Here is a 23,743-nt window from a genome sequence, read left to right as displayed (position 1 = left end):
CACAAGTCCAAAACTATTTTAAGCTTATTATTTTTTTTATAAGAGATTTACCAAGCGCTGTGTAGTCAAAAACTAAAGTGTCTAGCACTAAATCTACCACTGTGGTATAAAACCATTGCAAACAGCACATCTCACAATGGCAACTAAGACCAGAGGAGGAGAGACACGAGTCTGCTTCAAGGACTGGAATCTGTGCACATGACAAAGGAAGGTTGGGAAGTGCAAAAAAACAAAAACAAAAAAGTTTAAAAAAGGGCAAAAACAACTTTACAAAAACACCCTCACCTTTGATTTCGAATCCCAGGCCAGGTTTTGTGAAAATGAGGTTGCAGCTGAAAGAGTGTTTAGATTGCACGAAAAAATTCAAAGCAACAGTTATGTTTTTGTTACAGCACCTACCTACATTTCCTACTGCTGCCTCTTTGCACTGCCAAGTCATAAGTGTACAAGCCAATAATTTCCATACAGGGCCAGTACTCACGACGAGGCCTCTCAAACTACGTAGCGAATTTGGACACAGAATGACCTGTGCCATTTGCCTGTAGACACACAAGCATCCATCAGACAACACCCACTCCATCCTGAGAAAGTCAATGCTTGGAAATACGAAGGTTTTATTTTTTGAAAATTAAGCACCTGAGGACATCTCTTTGAAACCATCCTAGGAGCTACCACAATGACAGAGTGTTGATTGACCAGCCTGGGATGTAGCCATCAATAAACACAGGAGGAGATGCAGTGCCCCCATCATCACTGGTGCTAGAGGCCAAGTCACTACAGTTACATCTGTATTTTACTCCCAACCAGAGGACTGGGCACCCATGTTCCATGCTTCCACCAAGGACCATGGTACCCTTGCTATGCTATGCCACTGCCCCTACCCTCCACATACGAACGCCACCTCATAAGCACTCCAAGGCCCACGGTACAAAAAATAAGTAATGCCATAGACCACAAAGGTGATCTTCCATTACCATCCGACCAACCTACATACTCCTTAGGAGATATGGTCGAAGGAATAGAGCACACTATTATTCTTGAGGGGGGGGGGGAGCACCAGAGGCCCTTGCAGGATTCGATAGTTCAGGCTAGTAACCTGGGCTCAGGCACAATGTGTTTTGGAACATTAATGGAGCTCTCCCTCGTGTATTGGTCACTGCATTTGCTTGGTTTTAATGCCTTGGGAAGGGAAGTTAACAGGCAATGTTTATGCACACCACTTGTATCATCAGACAGAACTCTATCGAACATTTAAAATACGTTATTCTTAGTCACCGACTATAACGAGTAGGCCTTGGCTGATCTGTCACACGGGCTTGACCTCTGAACTGGTCGTCGACATGGGACCCTTCCACTGGCGTCCCTGTGCGCGCGTGCTGCACTGTAATCCCCAGGAGAGAGCCGGAGCAATGAACAGATTATTGTGGGATTACAGGGGCTTGTTTCCTTTATGTCGACATCATTCCTACACATTGTTTAGACAGCTAGGGCGGGGGACAGCGCCGCTCAGAAAGACTTTCCTTAAGATTGTGCTGCATTCAACCAACACAACACATCTCCCAAAACCTTGTAGACAGATTCGTTTGAGACCTGTAGGCCCGCATGGCGCTGTGGGGTTAAAACGACCACACGACGTATTTGTGCGTGTGTAGAAACAGTTAAAGGACTGTCTATTACTCCTTCGCCAAACATTTATTCAGCAGTGTTTTGTTCCTAAATTTACGACGGTAAGATACGACCCGACGTCCAGCCAGGTCAAATGCCTGTCATACCTCAGATTCTCAGACTTGGCAGCAGAGTTTGAAAAGATGTAGGAGTTTACTTCTGGGTGAAAAAGAGTGCCAGAGGCAGCTTCGTACCCCCTTTAGCATAGCACCCCACCCCCTTCCAAAATCAGAAGGAGATAGATTACGAAAACATATGCATTGCACCATTTGGGCGTCTTCATGTCAGGTCGTCTAATATTTGTAACTACCAACGAGTGAAGAGTTTGAATCCCCAAACTGTGCTAACATTTTCTGTGTGAGCCTTGTGTTTAACAACCCAGCAATTCCTGACATTTACACTTGTGTATGAAAAAAACACAACATACGAATGCACAGTGACGTATAGTGAGGGCAGGCAGACAGGAAGGTGCCCACTTATTTAAATAGCCACCGGTACCGAGGGCAGTGAAATTAAACACCCCCTTCATCAGTCGCATACCACCCACAGCACCGTTAGTAACCCCAACACGGTGACCGAGCCCAGGACAGGCATTTTAAAAATACATTTATGTTTTACGTTTGACAAAGGCAGAGCAAACTCCACAGTATTTCTTCCCAAATTGTTGTATACTTTAATGTTCTCTCCCTTCAACAAATCATTGTCAGCTGGGTAAGCATGCAACAGATATGTAATCTTGCAACTTTAAAGAGGTCCTGGGAAAAAGTCAGCAACACAGAAACTGCTTAACAGCACTGGCACTGTAAGACACGAAAACAGTATCTGCTGCTACAAAGTAGTGAGTGTTAAAGAGCAGAGAGAGGATGCCAGCTAGCAATGCCAACTGAGAAAGATAAAAGAGGGCATTTACAACAGATGGACTGCAGAGAGCTCCCTCGAGGGCGGCCTTTTCATTTCAATGCAGCCTTTTAAAATCCAGCCTGCAAACTAAAGTTACAGAAGGGGCGGCAGAAAGTTTGTGGTAAACATTCTGCAGGTGGAACCACAAGAGGCACAAGCGTAAACAAGTATTGGCAAAGCCAATGGGTATACCTCTGACTGGCGTCCTTTGGCTTGGACAGTGTTTGTTTGACAAAACTTGATTTCAGGGGAGCTGTTGGGCCTTCGCCAATAAAAAAAATAAACTGACTAAAAACAAAAATATATTTTTGGCCATAGCAGCTCCAGGGAGCAAAGGGATGGTTTGGACTGCTGTTACTTACAACGAGTTAACCAATGACAGGCGTGGGATGACCCACTACCCTATACTGAATGCTGTAATGGGTGAGAGTAATATTTGAATGACACCACAAGAGACCAATGAAGGCAGGCTAAAAGCCCCTAAAAGTAAATATATTAGAGATATAATTACAATAAAATCAAAAAAGGTCTCACCTAATGTCATACCTAATACAAGCATTGGCAAAGCCAACCGGCTTGCCTATAACACCACTGGCGTGTCTAATGCTTTTAGCCATGATGTACAGTATTGCAGTAACTGCAGCACGGATATACACACACACACACACACAATGTGACCCAAAAAAGCATTGTAGTTCTACCGAGAGAATTAAAAGTTACTGCAGCTTTACTGAATCTGGAGTGTCTTGTTAAAAACTGAATCTGGAGTGTCTTGTTAAAAAAAAAAAAAGTTGACGCGGCTGTCATGTATGTCATTTTGCAGGCAAATGATACATGTCAACTAACAGACACGTTTTAAAATGTAGCAATCCAAGGTGAATCTGTACATAAAAAGTAACACAAATGCACGGTTTTAAAATGCAGAATGAAAAAAAGAGTGCCTGAACAGGGTGGGGGAGCAAATGAAGGAGACAGCAGGAAAACACATGCCCTCTCGTTTAATGCTTAAACAAAAACAAAATAATAGTTCCCAAAAAGTGAACAGAGAAAGTATGGTAACGATCTGCTGAAAGCAATAGTAAAGATGCTATGATCCACGGGGGAAAAACAATACCAGGAGGGATGAAACCAGGAAAGATGTCCAATATAAAGCAAACAAATAAGACTGACAGCAAAGCCAACCAATGGGTGGGCTGCAAGCCCTAGTATGTTGTTGATAAACCCACAATAGGTCTTTTGCAACCAAACTGCTTGCATTGTCTGGTAGATTCCAGGTAAAAACAGTCTGAAGTTTACAACCACCCTGCCAGTTCGTGGTCCCTCATTCTTTTGAGGGAGACAGATAAACTGTAACATTTTGTGACACACATTACTCTCGTAACGCTTCCAAAACACCGAGTCATTTAAAGAGAGCCTTGATCAGCCTCCACAGGCCAAGGAGCCCTTCTAACAAATGTCAATGCATTCAAATTTGATATAAAAACAAAATGCCTGAAGCGCGAGACCCACTCTGCCCTTTACAAGCAAACGATCCATACAAAACACGCTGCTTATTCGGAGAATTCGAGCAGTAACAAGCGGGAGTCAAAGTCCAGTGCCAGCGGCGCGGAGGGCAGGAATTCCCCTTAACGAAAGCCATATGCCAGAGCAGGGCGGACCACCGCCAATCACGCATACCTCCCAGCACCGAAACAAAACACGCACATGCACACTGGACACTATGGGAAATGAAGAGTGACAGGCTGCATGCAGCTCCCTCGAAACGCAATTGGAGAAGAAAGGGGTTGTGGGAAAAAAAACGACAGGAGAAAATACGTGTAAACGGATTAGAATGGGTGCTTAGAGGGTACTCTGAGCGTGTTTTCCGTAGCTCGGAAATCCTTCGGCTTTGTCGATGACGTTTGTAGGCGAATGGATGATTTAGGGAAAATACATTTAGGATAATTCCTCAAAACAGTAACCGATACAATAAAACGACATAATTAATACATGGTATACTATAAGAATTCTATACACCTAAGGTAAGGTTTACAAATATTCAAAATCAGAACCGAGGGCTGCATGCCAAATCACTTGCTGGTCATTTTTGGGGTCGCCTGGGTGACCATGAACAAGTGGCCTCTGCAGACACCCCTCTGTCTGCTTTCACAGGTACAGTCTCCAGACTGCTCCGGCCACTGACGCCCCCATGCAGGCGCGGGGGGAGCCACCAGCGGTGGTGGGTCCCGGGGGTGGGGTGCTGCCCCCTCCCACCGCTGCAGCAGGTGCGGTGTCCACCCGGAAGTCAACTTACCCCAAGTTTGCGCTGCGCCCAGCCGCTCCTCAGCCGCCGTGCCGCTCCAGCAGAGCCGGGCAGCCTGGGTGCATCCTCCGCCGGGCGCACAGCGAGGAGAGGGGGGCGGGGGTCCGTGCCCGCGGGGGTCCCGGGGTGCGCCTCCACGGAAGATCACACGGGAGCAGGCAGGGGCTGGAGAGGCGCACCTGTGGGCGACGCACACATCCGCTCCGGAGCAGGAAGCAGCGCCAGAGCAGGGATGAGAGGGAGCGGCCCGCGCCCCTCCCCCGGGCCGGGCTCAGCCAGTGGAAGGGCAGGGAGGGCGGAGGCAGAGCCCAAACTTTCTCCACGGCCCGCTCCCACGCAGGCCTGGAAGCAGGGGCGCTGGAGGGGTCTGCGGTGCCGCCTCGCCTCTACAGGGGTCCGTGCCCACCTGCCCCCCTCCGCCCGGGACTCAGGGGCACTGCTCTCCCCCAGTCATACCTTTTTAAGATGCCATCGGAGACCTTGACGCACCAGACAGCGAGGTTGGGCTTGGAACTCTGACGTCAGCTCGAGGAATGTGATTTTTGTGAGCACAGAAACAGCGAAAATCACATTATGTAAAGGCACAAAAGGGTAACCTGCTCCTATGTCTTGGTCATTTTTTTTCGACATCGCTGTCCGTTATCGTTAAGCTCAGTGTACTTAAAAGGCGGAGATGGATCTTGTATAACTTGCTTACCTATACAGGTGCACAATACGACAGTGCCTGCCTTCCTATTTTTGTTATTAAGTGTGCAATTCTGTGCGCTTATTGGATTTGTGGTATGCCCGTCTCTTCGTATGGAGCTGAACCCGGTATGGGGTGAGCAACAGGGGAGTAGGTATCAATGGTGCAGTAAGGGCTTGCACAGGGGCCCACAGAGCTCTCATTATTGTTACCTATTGAACTCGACCAGTCATTTTCCGTGCTTTCTCTAGGGCCCAGGGCTCACTTGCTTCGCCGCTGGTGTTGAAAGCAAAAGTGGAGGTTCCTGCAAATGCCTGTTCCTTAGCAAGGACGACCTGCAGCTTCCCTAGGAATGACACTTGCCTCTTCCCTCAAGGTTTTATACTACACTCTTGCATACGAAAGCGGATATGGAGCCAGGTACAGGGTGTGGATTTTTTAAAAAAGTCTTCTTGTCCAGGGGACTAAAAACAACATAAATCTACTTACCCTATAAAGAGATTAACTTTTCCTAGGTGTTACCTAATTGGATTTACTGGTCTATGGGTACTAAACCTATTTTCTCCTTTGTCCTCAAGCACCATAGGCTTGCATATCCCATAGACCTAACACAGACTCATGAGTTCCTTCCCTCACATCCTAAAGTATACCATACATTCTCTTCACCCTCTTATTTTTCAACTCTCCCTGCTCCACCTCTGGTCTCCCACCACAGCCTGCATGTTCCCTTTCGTCTATTCTCTCACAAATCAGACTTCCATTTTTGCTCATCACAGGCCCAAGCTTGCCTTATGTTATCCAGTGTGTCACCTGCATCACCATTCCCCTTTTCATTCCAATCTTTCAACATAGGCAGGGTCCAGGGCTCTTGCTATAGTACTCACCCACCTCTAGCTACGTACCCATTTTCCCTCCACTTTCTAACCGCAAGCAGGCTCTCTCTACTGTCTACACAGCTACTCTCCTACCACACTCCACATGCTCCCTTCCCCTCTACTCTATCAACAAAAGCTCCATTCCACTTCACCTACTTCCTGTCACCGAAGACTCCATTTCACCTCCGCACTGCACCGCACCGGACACCCATTCCCATTCATTATCCAGCATACTTGCTTGAAGCCCCTCTTTTGTTTTTGTGACAACTGTTCCTACTCCCTTGCCATCTACTCATAGACCTTACTTGGGCTGCTTGGAACTCCATTTGCAACCAGCGAGTTCAGCTGCGCTTGCCAGTGGTATGACTTCCTCACAAAGTGGACATGCAGTCAGAGGGGAAACACTTGCATCCCAACCACCTACTGTTGCACTGGAAAGACCGCCAAAAAGTAATTTTCTAATAGTCAGCTGAGGTGGCAATAGCCAACATAATAATGCTCCAGAACTAAGTTGCTCTGTTTTTTTGGCACTAGGTTAAGTGGGGACAAAGGGTACTGAGCTTTGATGTCTGGGACTTGATAAGTATAGCAGTGCTGTGCTTCATTGTGTCTGACAACACTGGTTTGAGAAAAATGGCCAGTTGGTAGTTGCTGATGCAGTTTAAACAAAAAGTTGGATGAAGCTCTAGATGCCAGATATTTTTCTCAAACGAAATAAAGGACCTGTTATAATGACTGCGGTTTGAAATGGAAAGGGCATGCTATACCATTTTCAGGCAGTCACAATCCCCACCATAAGTCATCACACACTAATGTAGATTAATGACCAGTAAAGAACGCTACAGTCTGTGCCTGATTAGCAGTTGGAAACCGTGCGCAAGATTTCTTTTGGTGCACATTTAGCTACAACACAAATTTGAATACACTTTTAAATGGACCTGTAAAACACTTCCTTTTTAGTTGTGATTCCACAGGTCGACCTGGAATTCACCCTGCATGTGAAGATATGTGTCACATACAATTTTGTGAGTCATTGCTTCTTGCACCCTCTATATGTGTTCAAAGTGTAAGGCAAGACAGAGTAGGGGGCTGTAGGCCGTATGAAAACTCACATGTAAGACGGACATCTGGGTTTCCCTTGGCAGACTTGGTTGGACAATAACTGGGCAGTGACGGTGGCACTTGACTGACGCAGTTCGTTCCTTTCAGCCCTAGAACAATCCAGTTTTACTCTTCATTACATAAACAAATGTTTCATACTGCCTCAACTACTTTCCTTTTTTCTCACACCAGTGTTGTATTTTTTCAACTACATCCTTTCTTGCGCCCTCCCTAAAGCATTTTACAACCTTCAGACGTCTTGCAGACTCCCAACAGCACAGCCCACCCACCAAGAGGTGAAGGTGTGCAGTAAGGAACTGGCTAACGCTGGGTCGGTGGAAATACGCAAATAACAGATGTATTTGTTTTTTTAGGTCTCGCCTTGCGACGCAGCGCATGCGCTGCTTGCCTTTGCGAGATCTATTGTTGTCGGTTTTGTGTCCGAAGGGGGACAGGAGATGGGCACTTGCCCGGACAGCTGATGTGCACTTTCACTGCGTCTCTTTCAGCTTGCACCTGGACAGCCAATGTGCACGCGTACCAATGGACAGGAAATGTTCCCGTGCACGGCTTGCGGCGTTCACTTTCACGCGCTACCACCGCACCTTCAGTTTTGTGCGCTCGTTTTTAAAGTTAACTTCGATGTGCACGCGTACCAATGGACAGGAGATGTTCCTGCGTACGGCTTGCAGCATTCACTTTCACGCGCTACAACCGCGCTTTCAGTTTCGCGCACTGGTTTTTAAAGTTAACTCCTATGGAGTGAGCAGTGGCGCACACGACTCCAGAGACTGCGGGCATGCAGAGGTATTTTTTTTTGTGTGTGTTATAATTCTTTATTAGCAATTTTAGAATATTATCGACATTCTGGTACTGCCTTGCCGTGTTGTATTGCAGTTTGGACGTGGAACGCACACAGTGCGTCTTCTTGGAAGCGCAACAGTCTTTGTTGTGAGCCATTGTTTTCGCGTGTGGGCCGTCGTCCCTCGTGGACGCCTATCACGACTTAGCCGTTCCCTCAGTCGGTGGAAGAGTCATTGCTCCCAGTGTTGTTTATTTTACAGAGATTACTCAAATATGCGTCAAAAAATGTTATCATTATTATGCTCATCTCAGTCCAGGATTGCAAAGAGAGCAGTGGCGTAGCTGGGGGTCAGTGGGGGGGGCAGTGGGGGTGGCCCGCCCCAGGCGGCACTATTTTGGGGGCGGTAGTGTAACCCTAGTGGTTCTTTTCAATTTTATTATTTCGATTTAGTAGGTAGAGTTTATTTTATTTGCTGTCCCCTGCTTCATTCAGCCATCCAGGAGTTACCATTAATTAGACAGACGGGTCAGAGTCTGTTCTCACTTTGGAGCATTTTTTGACCTGATAGATATCTGCCCGTAGTCTAGTGTTTATGGCCATCACGTAGGTTACTCTTTATGCAACACATTTATTTCCGTGATACTCATTGTTGGCGCCAGTCTCCACGGATGTCGAGGTTATGCAGCCATTGAATTAATCTCCCGGTAAGCCGCCATTTACATCATTTTGTGTGTTTTGACAGATAGAAGTCAGGCCGATTTAACTCTGACCCCCTGCTTATTCAGTTTTGCTTTTCAGATAAGCCAGTTCGGAATAATTAAAACGGGGAGCAAGTACACCTTCTATGCTTGTGGAGCAACTAAAATGGGCCAGCCAGTGAATGTTTTCACTCGAGACAAATGAAGGAGTTTTTCCTTTGTTGTAAAATAAGTAGGTATATACAGAGGTTATGAAAGACCCCTTTTGCTTCAAATTTCTTTCGTTTTAAATTACTTTTGCCCATGCCTTCATGAGTTGCCTTTATTGCTTTTCAGAAGAGCACCTGTCTAGTTGTGTCCTGCCCCTGGAACCTTCCCGTATTTGCATACTCTAAAAGTACCATCAACGATTTTTAGAGGTAGCTACTTACAGAAGTACTCTGTATTTCATCTTGCTCTTTTCTTTCACCCTAATGTTTTTATAAGCACTTTATTTCGGCAAGAGTTGTGGTACTTAGGAATTTCAGGGTCTTAATCTCTTTCTTTGAATCTTTTTTATTCTTTGGGCCTTTCCTATTGGGTTAGTCGCTCCACACGGTAAATTCCGACATGGTGATATATGAGAATATCAGCCTGTCTTTATACACGCTCAGCACTTTTTCATGCTCTGTGTTGCCCACAGAAGTATTTTCAGTGGTATGAATTTTCTGCTGGTCAGTTTTTGTGATTAGCTATATCTCCTACAAGAATCAATTTGCATAGATTTGTATATAAGAGTATATATGTAAATATGAAGATCTGTACCTTATTGTGTTTTAGGTTTCCTTTCCGCCCCAAGTCCTGATGAGGCCCGGATGAAAAGGGTTGAAATGCATCGACATTATCATAAAAGAGAAGCCCACTGAGATTAAATTGTTCAGTAAAAGAAAAATACAGTACCCTGCGATAGTGTATAGGGCACCAGATTAATCATGCACTCCATTGGTGCTGTACTAAGGGCTATTTCTTTATAATGGGTTGCAAACTATAATTTATAAAAATAAAATGTTCCCATAAGAAGTTAGGGCTACAAGGATTCTTTGTTTGTTTATGTTCATGTGATATTGTGTCTACGTAGGTTAAATGTATGTATTGATGTATAGCAAAAAACATTTGTTTGCATTATGTTACGGTTTGTACATTCCGATAATTGGTTTTCTGTTGACAAATATATTTAAGATGATTTACAACTAGTTCATTGACTGTGGTGTGTACATCCATACTAAGAATGCATGTTTTTTTGTTGGAGAAATTTTCTCTTTGAGGGATTAATTAAGGTTTCCTTCATTATTAAAATGATTGTCCATGATCGATTCTGCAGCATCCAAATTGTTTCTTTGCCCTAGTGGCACGTGGCGGCAGCGTTTATTATTTGGGGACACTGACACACATGTCACCGACTCACCACCCACCCCAACACGTGCGGCTGACAGTCTGTCACTGAGGAACCCTGTCTGCATATGTGACATGCAGTTATGTAACTGCAAGCGCACCGGCTTCCCGGTGCTGTGCAGAGGCGCCCAGCATACCTGCTTCCCTTGCATGAAAAGTATTACAAACCTTTCAACTCCAAAGTGTTCTGTGGCTAGAGCTAGAACAGTACTCTGCTTAGAATCAAAGCATTTGGTGGAAACCATTTACTAAATATCCCCTGTTTCATGCTTGAGAGTCACTTTCAAGCCATTCTGTCTATTTCAGAGGGGATGAACACACAGATGATGAAGAAAAGTATTGATGTGCGGCGCAGATTTCAGTAGCCATTAGGTTCTTTTGAACACCGCATCCTTCTTTGTCCCATACTATGTCCAGTTTTGCTTCCACATCCCAAGTGTCTCTCGGGTACAATTGGGGAACATCAGAGCTTGTTATCCTCTCAACCTCTTTTTCAAATAATTATTCTCTATTGCAGATGAAGGCTTGTCGGCAATACAGAACGCCCCCATGAGGAGCTTGACACCCTCCCTGCTCCTCCTCTTACCTACTACCACAGGCCTCACTGACCCAGAGCAGAATCCTCCACTTTTCCTCTTTGAGGATGGCTGCCTATCGGGGTGGTGAGCAGAGACTAAACAGACAGAACAGCAGACAGGGACATAAACAGTGCCACAACAGGTCATAATGCTTCCAAAGATCTCAGTGCTCTCTCAGTGGAATTTACCTCTTAGGTAAAGCTTGCATAGAGAGTGAGGCATTAATATTATTTATTGGCACTACTGAATGGTGCCAGAGGCAGGGCCATCCTTCGATAGAAACTCAAAGATTCTACAGATTAAGTTCTTTTTTTGTAAGAAAATGTTATTGGCATTTCGCTTGACAAGTTCATACAATAAAAGGGACAACAGCTACTCCACAAACAGCAGAATAAAACCATGTCAGGCTTATAAGGCGTCTCCCACTCCTCCCCACTTCTGACAGACTAACAAAGCAGCTGAGCTGCTATTCGATGGATAGTGAAGATTAAAGTAGACATGAGTGTACCCACTTTGCTTAGCACTTGTGTTTTAGGAAGGCATCAGAGCTTTAAATGGGCAGATACTGAGTACCAGAACTTTTTTATTTTGAGACGGAGAGTGCATGCACTTCTCAAGAGTGACGTAATACATTTAATTGGAGAGTACCGGCACTTCTCAAGAGTGACGTAATATGCTTAATTGGAGAGTACCGGCACTTCTCAAGAGTGACGTAGTACGTTTAATTACAGAGTACCAGCACTTCTCAGAAACAAGCAGGTACTCTGCTCTTCAATTTTTCCATTTCTATGTTTGGAAGGCATAGGTAGCTAACATGCCTTAAGCTACTGAAAGTTTTTCAAGGACGAGCACAGGAAGTGATTAGTTTTTGATTGTTTCGTCCTAAGTAAGTTCTTTCACACCCAATTCCAGAGCTCAGCTTAGCAGCGGGCTGCCTGTGGAGCTTCACCTGACTATTAGCAGCGATACTAAGTTTCTCTCTGACCTCTTTCAGGATCTCGCCGTCCTTTTTCCCTAGCACCCCCCAGGGGGCGGCAATCTGAAAGATAGCCCCGGGCGCCACAAGCTCTAGCTACGCCTCTGAAAGAGAGTGAGGGGATACGGGGGAGAGGCTGTGCGCACACACACGGACACGGAGACAAAATTGCCGCCTTGTGCTATGTTTCCTGACTCTTCAAGTAGAAAAAAAACCTGGATTGGAATTTAGGCTTCCGAACGGAAACGCGTTTGGTGGTATTTAGTAGTCAGTTTCCACCAGCGCCTAATGTCATCATGAGCGCCTCAACTCCCAGTATTAAGAGCTATGTTAAAAAAACAGGTGGTTGACTGGGCAGGTATGTGATTGGGCGCATGCACAGCGAAGGGGACCCCGGGGCTCTTCCTATAGTCACAGTGAGCCGGGCGGATCACGCTCAGACACCTCTAGGCTCTGATTATCCTCTGAAAGCCCGCGCGCGTGCCTTTGCTGCTGCTGCTTAGAAATGACCTTGGGGAGGGAGGAGCCAAGATGGCGACGGAGACAGACGTGTGATCGCCCGGCTCCCCGAGCCTGTTTTGCTGCTAAACTATCCTGATTCCTATCCGGCGACGAAGTGGCCGCGAAAGGACAAGCGAGGTGCGCTGTGGCCGGTGGCGTCCCTCCGGTGCTCCTACCTGCCCGATTGTTGGTGTAAAGACGGGTTTTCTTGACGATCGAAGCCGAGCCCTGGTCCGGTGCCCCGGGTTGATGCGCCCAGCTGGAGACGACCATGACTCCGCGGCTCCCGCTTGCGAGTGATGTGCCTGCGCCCCCCGCCATGACTGCCTGTTAGGTGCTTGCACTGATCCCTCCTGTGGAAGGACTCTTCGACCGGCCGTGAGTCGCTGACGCCTTTCCCCTCCTACCGCTGTTGAGGTGCGCTGCCTTGCTTTGACTTCGCTGAGGTGGAAATGGCCGCTGCGCTTTGCCATTGTTACACGCCGGGACGGATTGTCATCCGGAACCTACAGGATCCAGTGCACGTTATTGGGGAGAGCTCAGACGATTATTTGCGACTGCGCCCCGGCAGCCTATCGTGTGTCCCACCCGAATGAGCGGGGACCCTAGCTTGCTACACAATATGGCGGTCGTCTCCTCCGTGGTACGGATGGATTTACTCTCTGCCCCTGAAGATCTCGCCCTTCATGATCTTGAGATGCGACCAGACCCCCTTGTCGCTCTTTGCACTGCCGATTCACTAGTTCGGCCGCAGCATTCCGTCACCCATGGTTCCATCCTTGCAGCGCTGGCCGAGCTGAGGTCGGACTGGCATGATCGCTTCTGTGCGCTCAGTGGGAGGCTGGACACAGCCATTCTCGGTCAGGAAAATGCCTCGCCAGCCGACCCCCCTTGTGGGCTCGACCGAGTCTCTCCTAAAACCGGCATGGGTACAATGTTGCATCGCGATTCTCAGCCTATGGAACATCCTGAGCTTGTGCCCTTTGTGAGCCTACCGCCAGCCCATGTTTTTGACGCTACTTTGTTTCCCTGCCCGCCTCAGCCTTTCCTGTTGGACAATGGATACTTGTTTTCGTTCATGGCTCAGCTGGGGATACGACTCTGTTTTTACGTTGCCCAGGCCGGAGATGTGCTGGGTTTCAGTTGCCGTTTTGTGCTGCATTGGATGGACTCGGGTGCGACAGTATTCTGGACTGCCATGGTTTGTGACTGTGTTTGTATGATTCGCGCAGGGGGGCCTTCTTCATGTAGAGGGCGGCCATCTTATCCCTTTGTTCTGTCTGGGGCGGAGTGTCATCCGGGGCCATATTTGGATGGACGCTTGAAATCTGGCCAGGGCTAGGCGTGACTCTCTTTTGTGTTTACTGTATTTAAGGGGCGGGTGGGGGCCCGAGACGGGACGCCTCCTCTAAGTGTGCTGCAGCGTTTTCTGATGTCTCTCCCTGTTTTCTATAAATATTGATGCTTTACTTGTTATTCTGGGGAGTGACGAGGTTTTATGGCCGGGGTGTTCGGGTGATTTAAGATGGGCCCTCCTCCAATATTAGGGACTTCTTTTTCTTTTCTTTCTTTTCTTCTTCTATATTTCGGGTTCTTGTGGGCGACAGACACGTTGTCGGGGGGGGGGTAGGCCGTAGCCTCCGCATTGATGTAGGGTGGGGGGAGGAGGGTTTACTTTATGTAGTTCGTTTCTATGGGCCTTCTATTTTCTGCGCTTTCTTTAACCTGTTTCCGTCCTGGGTCCGAAGGTGGGGTTAGTAGAAGTGGGTGGCGCTATGCGTGGCGTGTGCTTGCCTGTCTATGCTCCTGTTGTTTCGCCTTGATCCGCCATGTTGTTTTGGATGTCGCTTCTATGGGTGATTTTGTACTATGCTGTTGCCTACGCATGATGTGCAGTTATAACGCGGACTCAGTGCTCCTTGATCTCTATTCTTCCCTGATTAATGTTTTATACCCTTTACAAAATTTTTAAAAACCTAACCTTCACTGCTCCTGATTTCCTGGTGGCTCGTATTCGTTTGAGAACTTATTCTGTGTGTTGGTACTGTTTATCCTGGTGCCGCTGGGAATCCGTAATGTTTGCCTTTCTGCTGGAAGTATTGTGGCCGGCCTGACGGTTGTGGGCCCGTATTTGTACTCTTTTCATGCACAATAAAGGTTTTCAAAAAAAAAAAAAAAATAAAAAAAAAAAAAAGAAATGACCTTGGAGGAGAAGCGAGGCATGTAGCTTTGCAAAGAGGATGCATGGGCATGCGTAGTAACCGGATGCCCAGGGCTGACACGCGCAGCCTGGGAGTAAAGTTTGGAACTTCCTCTCCCTCTGTCCCGGGTTTCCCAAGGCTCACGCGCCTTCATACTCCCAGCGTTAGCGTTGAAGCAAGACAGCCTGACTGCCATCTGTCTACTAATACAACCTAGCAGAGTAACCAGCAGCACTCCGTCAGAGGCAGCCTTTCCAGAATGTTAATAGAGGATGTGGCACTACCGCCAGAGCTGCTGACTTTGATGCTGTGGAACCGGGTTCGACTCACGGCGATGGCTCAAACATTCTGTGATTCCGGTTAAATCACTTAATCTCCCCGTGCCTACCTCAGAACAAGCATAATAAATGTGAACCTCACCACAGAATCACCAATAACTATAAACGTAAGAAAACTCAGTCCACATCTGACATTGCGTACATGTAGGCATAGTGCTGGCACTGGAAACATCAGTGAACCTCCTCTCCACGCCTGACCTCAGAATGAACAAGCAGTTACAAAGCAATAGGTCTTGCATTTGTCAGAGTTTGAGCTATTGGCATTTTAAATGACAATGCCTTTTATTTATGTGTTGGTTCAGACAACAGATAAATAAAGGGCAGTGTCATTTACAATGCCAAAAGCTTAAACTCTCACAAATGCGAGACCTATTGCATTGCAAATGCTTGTTAAATGTGAGAGGAGTTGACTGTGTCCTGTGTAACTTTCTTGTGTTTCTCCAGTGCTCTTGTGTGCCAGCTGCGCCTTGGACTCTCTCAGATTTTCTGGGAGAAAAGAAGTTTACCCCTAAGACAACCTTAGGCACTTAGCACTAATGTGGAGCAACATTTTAAACAAAGTGGGGCAACTGTACGGAAAAAGTAAAAAAAGAAAAACAACAATATAAGTTCCCAACCAAGTCCACCATGAAAAAGAGGGGCTAAAGGTCTAAATGCATTTAAGGCTCAACAGCCAATCTGAGCCTAGAGTACAGGCTCAGACTTGCAGCCAATCAGATCCTTTTTAACATTTCCCTCCACTGGCGAGATTCGCTTCCACATTTCCCATTGACTGTGATCAGCGTCACCCACAGTGGTTGTTCCGTTTACCGTAATTACAGTTGAAAACAGGTATAGACAAGGATTTTTAGGTTGTTAGTTAGAAATAATTGATAGTCCGGTTAGAGTAGATGTAGGGGGCTAGAAAGAATTTCTTAATCATTTATTTATTTATAAAGGTTTATATAGCGCGAACTAGACCCTGAAAGGGTATCGGGGAGCGTTTACAAATGTTACATCAAATAGAAACCAAGATAAACTAGAAACATATATGTGAGTAGCTAACAGGAAACATAAATGTAGTCAGTTTTCGTTGTAGGTCCGGAAGGTACTCCAGAGTGTGTTAGCCATTCGCACTTAGAGTCAAGTGCAGATCCTGGTTGGTGAATTTCGTCTGATTAGTACCCAACTAAATCAAGCGTTGGGATCAGGGTAACGTTTTGTTCATTAAAAGCAGTTAGACTTCTGTTTTTGAAGAAGGTGCTTAAAGGGTTCATTCTGATTTCAGGGGGCAGGGCATTCCAGATCATAGGTGCTAGTCCGAAAAAAAGTGCGGTTGTATGTTTTCTTTTTCCGAAATTTTTGAGGTTTCAATAGCAAGATGCTGGTGCTTCTTGACGTTCTGCCGCCATCTGATAATTCCAGATTATTGGCCAGATACCTTGGTATGTTGAAGTGCAGGGCTATTTGTGTCATGCAAGCCATTTTCAGCTGTGTTCTTTACTCAAAAGGGAGCAAGTTCAGTGCCTTTAGATCAGGGGTGATGTGGTTGTTTTTTTGGGAGCCGGTGACGAGTTTTGCAGCGTGTTGAGGGAAACTCTTGTTGGAGCCAGTCTGGATCTCGGCAAACCACAAAAGGTTGTATTCCCATTGTCTATTCTGGGTATCATTAGAGCTTGCAAAGCCGATTTGAGGTAGTCGGCGGAGAGGAAGGGTTTTAGTTTTCAAAGAATGGTCATATGAAAGTTTGCTCCTCTGGTGGCTGCGCAGATGTGTTCCTTCATGGTGAGATTCTTGTTTAGTGTTATTCCCAGTGATTTTGTAGCATCTATGATGTGTGGTGTGCAGTTGAAGGCTGATAAGTGTTTCATCTATTCTTCAATGTCCCTGTGTCTTAGTGGTGGGGCAGTTAGGAGGAATTTGTTTTTAAACACGTTACGTTTGGGATGGTTTCTGGTCAGCCAGTTGTGGGTATTTTGCTGAGTTGTGTTGAGTAAACGGATATCCTCCAGGGATGATATTTTTAGGTATAGTTGCGCATCATCCGCATACATGTGGTAATGAACATTGGAGAGCTTCAGAATTTCAGTTAAGGCATCCATGAATAGATTGATGAGGGTAGGTGATAAGGAGGAACCCTGAGGGACTCCCAGGGTGACCGGAGTGTTAGTGGACAGCGATTGATTATTCTTGATTCTTTGAGTTCGGTTGTCTAAGAAAGAGGCGAACCACTTTAGGACAGCCCCTTTAAAAAAAACATTCTGTGTTCAAGTAAATCCAGGAGACTGTTATGTTTGACCGTATCGAAGGCTGAGGATAGGTGTAGGAGTATGAGGAGGCAGGATTTGTTTTGATCTAGTATTTCATGTGCGTCATCGATTATGTGTGTCAGGGCTGTTTCCATGCTATGGTCCTGACGGAAGCCTGATTGAAACTGGTCAATAAGGTGGAATTGAGCTAAGTAGCTGCATAGTTGGGAATGGACTAATTTCTCCAGTAGTTTTGCTAGGGCAGGAACAGTGGATATTGGACAGTAGTTATCTGGGATTGTGTGGTCCGCTGTGTTTTTTTTTTAGAATGTGGGTTACCTGTCCAGCCTTTAGGTAGATTAGAAGGGTTCCTTGCAGTAGTGAAGCATTCACTATCTTTGTCCAGGGGGGTATTAGAGAAGTTTTGATCTCGCTGGAGATGTTGCCTAGAAGAGGGTCGCAGAAGGGATTTGATGGTTTAAGTGTTGTTAAGATGTTGAGAAAGGCCTTTTAGTCAACTGTTTTTAAAGTGTTCCATGACGCTTTGTTTTTGAGGGTGAGTCCATGTTGGTTAGGGGTTTGTACAGTCAGCTGCATGTGGAGGATATATGGAGGTATCATTGTGAGGTGTTCCTTTGCTGTTTCGAGGTCATTTTCTATCTTTTTCGATTTTACAAGGAATTAAGAGGCAAATATGTTGCAGTTTGTTTGTGAGTTGAGACTTAATGTGGAGGAGTTGGGTTGTTGAGAGGACTGATGTTTGATAATTTCGAATGGATTTGTTGTGCGATTTCTGATATTGTTTAATTGAACTTTGAAGAAATTTGCTTTTGAGATTCTAATGTGTTTGCTGTAGGTGCTCCTCCAAGATCTCAGTAGCTTACGGTGCTCTACGGAAAGTGGGGATCTCCAAGCCCGTTCAGCTAGTCTCAAGTTGCGTCTTTGTTCATTTAGGCTCCCATTGTACAATGGGTTGGAGTCTTTAGAGGACAGTCTTTTCAGCTAAAAGGGCGAAACTGGGTCAAGATGCTAGTCATGGAATTGTTAAAGTGGGTTGTGAGGTCATGGACATCTGTCATGTCTGCTGGCAGTGGAAGTACATTGTTGTTGAGGGTTGTCAAAACGTTGAGGTTAATGTCGCAAGAATGTCTCCTTGTCCGTCAGACAACATAGAGTTGAAAACTTCTTGTCTCTGACAAAAATCTATATGTTCCGGGCATCGGGCACTAAAAATTCCACTCCCCTGCATGTTGCAAATTCTTACCAAAATAAACCTTATGTGCTGAGGGACGTTTCAGCCCCTTGCCTGCATTAACGAAGGGCTTGCCAGTTAGCTGGTCCTGAACCTACCTGAGGAAGTAACCTGCCTGCTCATCAAAAAAGAAAATAAACCTATATGCTCTTCAAAGAGTAGGTCGTAGAACGTTAAATTGACCTACTGAAGATATCATCACATACTTTTATTTGCTTAAAAGATTCTTGTGGGCAAAGGAATACCAAGTTATGCGTATGGTTGCACGAATTGAGTATCAAGAGATAACAAATTGTGTAGTACATTTTGTGAAAGTATTTTGCTATTGTCTCATTTTAATATAGGTTTGCTTTCTGGTCAAAGGTTGCATCTCATAATGTGACAAATGTGGTAAATCCATAATTAAAAGGAACATGTCACAGAAGATCATAATTCCAGCAGTTGTGAAAATAAGGTGCATTTTTTCTGGTTAACAAGTTGCTGATATAACAGTACCTGCTCGCAGGCCAGGTCACCCCCCTGCTGCCAGACAGCTCCACCTGATCGCCTGCCGCTGCTGGGCCGAACACGAGTTTGCGCCCGCTCTGCCCTCTGCCGTTTCACCGCTTGTTGATCTGTACTGTATTTGCTGCTTAGTGCGTCCTAGTTGTACTGCATTCGCTGCTCTTTCGCCTCCCCTTTTTCAGCTTTTGTGCCTCCTGTCCCCCGTTTCATAGCTGTTTCCCGTCCAGCGCGTTCCCCGCCACTACCCCTTTGCTTCTGTGACCATCTTTCCCACCACTGCCCCCTGCGGCCACGCCCCCTCGCCGCCCCGCTTCCCAGCTGCTCCTCCCTCACTCCCCGCCTTAAATGGCAAGCCCGTCTGCGCCCGTTCGCGCCTGGGCACAGTGCCAGACCCCCTGGACCCCGCGCACGCCAAGACGCCAGACTCCGATACGACGCCAACACCCTCCTTGCTCTCAACACCGGCCGAGACCACCGCTACATCCAGGCCGCCCCGAAACGCACCCACGGACCTTTTTCCTGCCACTTCACCTGCGACAGAACCACCAAACCTCCTAGGACCGGACCCAACCACCTCCGCTGCATACTTCTCAACACCCGCTCCGTCGAGCTCTGGGACATACTCGCTACCACCGCCCCAGACGTTGCCTTCCTTACCGAGACCTGGTGGAACGACTCCTCGGCACCTGACATCGCCATAGCTATCTCGGACGGCTACAAGATCTCCCGCAGAGACCGCACCAGCGGAATCAGAGAAGGAATAGCCATCGTCCACAAGTCCACCTTCCAGGTCCACACCCTCGCTGACGACTGCCTCAACTTCGCCGAACACCTTCACTTCCGGATCCACACCGACCCCAACACCACCCTCAGAGGATCACTCGTCTACAGACCACCCGGACCCCGGGCCCCCTTCAGCAACTCCATCGCCGACCTCGCCAGCACCCACGCACTAACCTTTACGGACTACATCCTCCTCGGAGACTTAAACTTCCACCTCGAGAACAACAACGACACCAACTCCGCCACCCTGATCGACAACCTCGCCAACATCGGCCTCCGACAGCTCGTCACTGAACCCACCCAGGCCGCCGGCCACACGCTTGACCCCGTCTTTTCCACAAGCACCCACATCGCCTTCAACCACACCACCGAACTCCACTGGATTGACCACCGCTGCATCCAATTCACCTTCAAGAAACCAACCACACACCACCGCACCCAACAGCTCCCCCGCCGCTGCTGGAGCAATGTCACCAAAGACCAGCTAACCTCCACCCTCACCCAGAATCCACCCACCAACCCCACCGACACAGACGCCGCCGCCCAAAATTTCAGACAGTGGATCGACGACAGCACCAACACACTCGCCCCGCTCAAGAAACCCTCCACAAACCACCTCAGTCAGAAAGCCACCTGGTTCACCGAAGAACTCCAAACCTCCAAACGCACTTGCCGGAAGTTGGAGAAGAAATGGCTCCATGACCGCACACCAGACAGCCACGCAGCCCACAAGGACGCCATCCGCAGACATCACCACCTCATTAGAACAACCAAGAGATCTTGCTACAAAGCACGCCTGGACAACAACGCACACAACAGCAAAGAACTGTTCATCATAGTGAAGGAACTCTCCAACCCTAGCGCCAACACCAACGACGTACAGCCCTCGCAAGATCTGTGCGATTCACTGGCCGCCTTCTTCCATCGCAAGATCGCCGACATTCACAACAGCTTCAACACCCCATCCACCCCGACCGCTACAGACCCCACCCAGAACATCACCTACACCACCCAGCTGACCTTCTGGACCCACGTCAACGACGAGACACGCAAGGTCATGAACTCCATCCACTCAGGATCACCGTCAGACCCCTGCCCACACCACATTTTCAACAAAGCGGAGGCAACCATCGCACCCCAACTACGGAAGGTCATCAACATCTCCTTCGACACAGCAACATTCCCGGAAAGCTGGAAGCACGCCAAAATCAACGACCTCCTCAAGAAGCCCAAGGCGGACCCCAAAGACCTCAAGAACTTCCGGCCCATCTCCCTTCTCCCCTTCCCAGCGAAGGTCATCGAGAAAATCACCAACCAACAGCTGACCTGCCACCTCAAGGACAGCAACATACTAGACCCATCCCAGTCCGGATTCAGACGGAACCACAGCACCCAGACAGCCCTCATCGCCTCCACAGACGACATCAGGCGCCAACTGGACAACGGCAAAACTTCAGCCCTCATACTCCTGGACCTGTCGGCAGCCTTCGACACGGTCTGCCACCACACACTAAGAACACGCCTCCAAGAAGCTGGAATTAAGAAGAAGGTCCTGGACTGGACCACGTCGTTCCTCTCTGGCAGAACCCAGCGAGTTCGCCTCCCACCCTTCCTATCCGAAGCCACCAACAACATCTGCGGCGTACCCCAGGGCTCATCACTCAGCCCGACCCTGTTCAACATCTACATGGCCCCCCTCGCACGAGTGGCCCGCCAGTACGACCTGAACATCATATCTTACGCCGACGACACCCAGCTCATCCTCTCCCTCACCAAGGACCCACACACCACCAAGACCAACCTCCACGAGGGAATGAAGGCCGTCGCCGACTGGATGAGGAGCAGCCGCCTTAAGCTGAACTCGGACAAGACAGAGGTCCTAATCCTCGGCCCCAACCCCTCTGCGTGAGACGAATCCTGATGGCTGACCACACTGGGAACAGCACCAACACCCACGGACCACGCACGCAATCTAGGATTCATCCTCGACTCCTCACTCTCCATGTCAAAACAGGTCAACGCCATCTCCTCCTCTTGCTACAACACCCGCCGCATGCTTCGCAGGATCTACAAGTGGGTCCCGATCAATACCAGAAGAACGGCGACCCAAGCCCTCGTCAGCAGCAGGCTGGAGTACGGCAACGCACTCTATGCTGGAATCCCGGCCAAACACCTGCAACGACTACAACGCATCCAAAACGCCTCCGCCCGACTGATCCTCAACGTCCCCCGCCGCAGCCACATCACCTCCCACCTCAGAGACCTGCACTGGCTCCCCGTCAACAAGAGGATCACCTTCAAGCTCCTCACCCACGCACACAAAGCACTCCACAACACCGACCAGCCTACCTGAACAACAGACTCAACTTCTACACCCCCGCCAGCCAGCTCCGCTCCACCAGCCTCGCCCTTACCGCCGTCCCACGCATACAACTTTCTCTGGCGGCAGATCCTTCTTCTTCCTCGCCGCCAAGACCTGGAACTCCCTCCCCACCCATCTGCGGCAGACCCAAGACCTGCTCTCCTTCGGAAGGCTCCTCAAGACCTGGCTCTTCAAGCTGTAGCGGCACCCCCCCCCCTCCTCCCAGCGCCTTGGGACCCTCATGGGTAAGTAGTGCGCTTTACAAGTTCACTGACTGATTGATTGATTGATTTACAACACCAGGCGTGAACATCCCACCCTAATCCCTCGCGTGGTTCACCAGGGGGCTCAGGTGCTTCATGATTTTATGAATTGCATTTAGACCAGGTTCTTAAAAATCATTAGTTATTTTAATCAGAACTTGTTTCGGAAGTGTGTAATGGAGTGTTTTTTTGGGGGAAATACCAGGCAGGGGTGTGATGTCCTGACCAAAAACTGGTTTGGTGGCTTCCCATCTACACAGGTGAGAGCAGAAGGTTTCTCTTATAATACAATAGAGTTGCGCTTGCCAAGTAGTTTCTTTGCACTCTTGTCATCTCTGTAGAAATATGTAACCCTTTCACTTCCTTATGCTCTGACACGAGACTCGTAGTATTAAAAAAATAGCATTTTGAAACATGGCCCTCACATTCCTATTTTAGTTTTCCAGACAAGTTGCACATAATTTCATTCCAGCCCATTCAACACTTTCCATTTTTGCAACCTCATTGGTAATTTCTAGTTATATATTCATAATGCAAAGACATTACTTTTTTTAATATGGAGAAATGTATTTTTCCAAAGCAACATAATCTTTTTGTGGAAAAAACAAAGCTGTATATTTTTCTGGCTGCAGTGTTAGCAGAGCAAATCTGCAAATGCTTGATTGTGTAGATTACTTTGTCATCCTCATTATGCAGAGTTGTTTCTCGCCCTCATGCTCACCACTGGGCCTTCCTCTATCAACAATATTTTTCAATTGTGTAAGAAACCCAATCATGCAAAGGCTTCATACTCAACTTAACTATCTCCAAAAAAGACATTCTCAGTCGTCTAGACCCATTTTTTCTGGGCTGGTCTGACCATGTACTTATCCCCTTCTCCCTCGTCCCCTTCCACTGTTACCTGGCCTTAAACCGAGGACAAATTCATTTGCTACCCATAACTATAGACTTTTGGAAACTTCCTGATCTTCTCCAACTCTGCTACATGGACACTTTTCTCCTCTTCCATAAAATCACTTCTTCCATTGAAGCCATTACCAACAATATCATTCCCCTGGTAGGTTTTTCAAGTATCTGACGAGTTCTGAGGACAATGCGCCTCATCCCCCAAATTGTGTCCCTGTCTGTACCAATGGCAATGCGCTAGACATGGTCAAACACCGGAGGGGTTGAGGAAAGGATGAGAGAGTCAAGTGGCATGCCCAAGTCTTATTTGGTACGGCTCTCTCTGGTGATTCGTCTCTGGTCCAAGTGCACGGGTTCACAGAGACTCCCAGGAGGTAGAGCACCCCACT

At 47.5% G+C, this 23,743-nt stretch overlaps 1 protein-coding gene across 1 annotated transcript in view; it reads right to left on the bottom strand.

Annotated features, from left to right (window-relative positions):
• PLXNB2 (plexin B2) overlaps positions 1–5,128 on the bottom strand; it is a 774,855-nt gene extending 769,727 nt beyond the window's left edge. The window contains exon 1 of the mRNA XM_078679101.1: positions 4,859–5,128. The gene's annotated coding sequence lies outside the window, so the exon portion shown is untranslated. The remainder of the gene's footprint in view (positions 1–4,858) is intronic.
• Between the last annotated feature and the right edge of the window lie 18,615 nt (positions 5,129–23,743).

The sequence above is a fragment of the Lissotriton helveticus genome, chromosome 1_1 (genome assembly GCF_964261635.1).
Source record: "Lissotriton helveticus chromosome 1_1, aLisHel1.1, whole genome shotgun sequence".
Taxonomy (NCBI): Eukaryota; Metazoa; Chordata; class Amphibia; order Caudata; family Salamandridae; genus Lissotriton; species Lissotriton helveticus.
This window is presented reverse-complemented; position numbering and strand designations above follow the sequence as displayed.